The following is a 3,866-nucleotide window of genomic DNA, read 5'->3' on the forward strand; positions in this document are numbered from 1 at the left end:
ATGAAGGCTTCAAAATGGTGGAGGGATTTAGTTCAGTTCAGTAAATTGGTAATTTGGAAACAGTGGGACTTGAAATATTTGTATCTACTGGAAATCCTTTAGCAAACATTATTAAATGTAAATTTAAACACTATTCTAGAAAGTGGATGACATGGGTTCACTTTCGACCTTCAAAAGGAAGATGTGCAAGTTCTTGAATGAAGACTATACCAGACGCAATATTGGTTTGCTGATACATGATTAGCAATAAACTGTCACTGCACTGTCCTTCAAAGGTTGGAGGCAACTGGATTTGAGATTGTACACTTCAGGTTTCATTGAGCATTTCCATTTCAGATCCAAAGAATCTCAAGGTCTTTTCTTGGTTATACTTCTCTGGCAAAGTACCTGAGTGTGTGTATTTGGTGGTAGAAATGATTTAAAAATAAAGCAAGTTTATGAAAGAGCCAGTGTTTCCCCCTGAAAGCAAACAAGGGAGGGGAATTGAGTGGCATCCATTTATCAAAAACTACTTTAATTTCAGCCTGTCAACCCTCATGACAGTTTATTTAACATGAAGCAAACAGAATAATTTCTAGAAGTACTGAATAATGTCCCACTGCCACATGCAATACATCTGTAGAGTTAAATATTTGTAAATGCATCAGAATACCTAATGCTTCAATGTACAAATCACTTACTTTCAAAAACAGAATTGCATCATTCTGCAATTTTTGCAATGCTTTCGTTTAAAATTTGGGTAGTTATAAAATGACTATGTTCTTAGTTTAAAAAAAAGCACTGCGTGCACTAAATGTACTTATTCAAAGATAGAATTTTTGAACTGATCATTCAATTTACTGATTTACTCTGTACAGCTGTATCTTAACAAAATAATTTTAATCCAAGAGTAAAAATGAGTCAGTATTACCAAACTATCTTCTGTTAATAAAGCATCTGGAATTGGATAAAGGCCAATTATGTGACATTATTGGCTAGAATATGGATTGATGGGTGATGAAATGAATCCAGTTGCAATATAATCCTGCTATACAGGAACCAATTCCTGCCAATTTTATTGGCAGTACAAATGTAAATTTCTTGAATACAGAGTGAGTATTTCGTCAAAAGTGTTTGTATTAAGGAACAGGTTCTAGTGTTACATTAAAATCAGAACTGTTACAGCACAGGAGGCCACCGGACTTGTTAAATTTGCACCAACTCCCTGCAAGGACAGTTCAGCAAATTCAACTCTTTGGCCACTTTTCTTTGAAGAAAGGGTATATTGTTTTGCAATTTGATTTCTCTCTTCAGGCATTTATCAAAATCTCTTTCAAAAGTCACAATTAAAATAATCTCCACCATCTTTTCTAGCAGCATGTAACAATTTGTGCCCAATCATGTTTTGAAATCATTTTTCTCATGTCACTTCAATCTATCCATGCGATTGAAGCCACTCAAGTCCCAAAACTATTCAGATTAAAACTTCCTTGCACCTTCTCATAACCCCTGCATATCCTTCCCAAAGTGTGGTGCCTGGAATTGAATAGTACTCCTGTGCAGGCCAAACCAAATATTATATAAAGAAGGTTCAACATAAGTTTCATTTTTGTAGTCTGCCTCCATTTATGAAACCTAGGATCTTGTGGGACTTTTAAAAATATCTAACTTCTCAATCTGCCGACTACATTCAACGATTTTGTTTCTGCACCCCTTTAGAATTGTACCTTTTGATTTAAATTGCCTCTTCCCATTCATCCTACCAAAACATCAAGTTGCAATCAACCATTTTCCATATTATCTCATTTAAAAAATCTTGGATTGATCACAATTTGCCTTTAGTAAGCACTTAACTAATCCACACTTGACCTAGTGACTAACTCCTCCTAACCAAGGTTAAACTAGCTTTTCTGTAGTTATTGAATTTACCCTTGGACCATTTTTGAATATGGACACAGCATGCATCAATCTGTGCATAGAGGTTTTGGAAAATTATGGTCAGTGCATCTGCAATTTCTACCCTAGTTTCCTTATTATCTTTGGATGCATCCAATTAGTCCTCATGCTTTGTCAGCATTAAGTAAAGCAGCTTTTATAGTAGGCGTGTTCATTCATTTTTAGTCCACCTAGTATCTCAATGATCTCCTGGTTGCTATAACATTGGCAGCATCTATTTTGGTAAAGACCACTACAGAAAGGTTTCAATAATAAAGTCAGTCAGACCATTTGCAGGGTTCTGGGCACTGATAATGAAGGCAATCTATTCAATCAATCCTGCAAAGTCTTATCATTAATATTCAAGAACATGTAGCAAATATGGACAGCTCTTATAAGGACTAATCAATCAACAGTCTGTTATGGTCATACTCATAGAATCACACCTTATCGCCAATGTCCCAGAGTTCTCAAGCACCATCCCAGAGTATGTACTGTCCCACCAGTAGGACAGACCCATAGGGCGTGACAGGCAGGAAGGAGTGGCCCTGGAGGTCTTCAACGTTAACTGCATATTCCAGGAGGTCTCATAGCATCAGGCTTAATATGAGCAAGCATACATCTTCTTGGGGCTCTTCTTCAACTGATAAATTGATACTCCATTTTGAACACTATTTGGAAATACTGAAGGTAGAGTTGCAATCTCTGTAGATAACTTTAAGAGTTTTGAATTCCCAGTGAACTTGAGGAAATTCATGATGAGATTTTAAATGGAGACTTTACTATAACAGAATACAAACAAAATCAACTAAAAACATTAAACATGCAGTCCAAACGGCATACTTTGCAACTGATTGATCCTAATGTTACGACATGGGGTAAACCCTCCTGCTTATTTTAACCCAGCCGAGAAAAAATTTATCCTGTGCAGTAATCTGTGAAAATTCGATAGGCCAAGAACTAGTTAAAGTTAGAGTAACAACTTTATTTCTTAAAGTATAACAGAGAATAGTTAACTAACCAATATTTACAATTCCTTACTCTAACCTATCAGTTACCTTCCCTCCTATAATACTTACCCGATAAAACTCCAGATTACAATTTACAGAAACATTTAAATTTTAAAACGAGCTCAGGGTCGAATCATCTTTTATCTTTGTTGGTAGATTTCCTCCCCGGGTCAGTGGAGAGGTTTCTCTGTGCGAACTCCTTCACTGGACAGGTACCTCTCAGAAAGTTCTGACTGGCAGTCTACAGCTGTTCGTCTGGTGGCAGTTCTCCTCCCAAAGATTCAATTTCCTCCAGTCAAAGCATCAGATTGTGTCATTGGCTTTTAAGATTGTCAATATAATCAATTCAAACTTGATTGGAATTTGGTATTTTTTCAGGCTATAATTTAAACTGATTAGAATTCGGCCAATCTGTTTCCAGGCAACGAGCGACCCCAGTAGCTGGAGCACATATTACATTGTGTCTGATTGAGAATACTTGGTGCTGTCATTACTATACCTTTTTGAGAGTTAAAAGCTAGTAAACTCATTTCTTCATAACACTAATGAGAAAAACAGTGCAGAAAGTGTCAGCTCCTAATGGGCTCAGTCTCCTGGTTTCTCAAGAGATATAATCTTGAGAATTCTCAAACAGACCACCAGCAATCCAGTGACTTCTCCTCCCAAATCTCACCAGGGCAAATCTTCCAGAGTGATTTCTCCTACACGTTTGCCTGGTAGCTCAGAGAGGATCAGGAGTTTTGTCCTTTCCACTGACCACACCAGTTACAATCTTTGTCTCAAAGACCTCCCCGCCTTGCTTTCTGTGCAAAAACCCAAAGAGAGAGTCTGTTTGTTCAGGTAAAAAGGTGCTGAATGTTTACATTTATAACCCAGAGCAGCTGGGCTCTCAGCAAATCACGATAGTAATCAAGCCTGAAACAGGCACATTGGCAGAAGTCA

This window comes from Chiloscyllium plagiosum, chromosome 20 (genome assembly GCF_004010195.1).
Source record: "Chiloscyllium plagiosum isolate BGI_BamShark_2017 chromosome 20, ASM401019v2, whole genome shotgun sequence".
NCBI lineage: Eukaryota > Metazoa > Chordata > Chondrichthyes > Orectolobiformes > Hemiscylliidae > Chiloscyllium > Chiloscyllium plagiosum.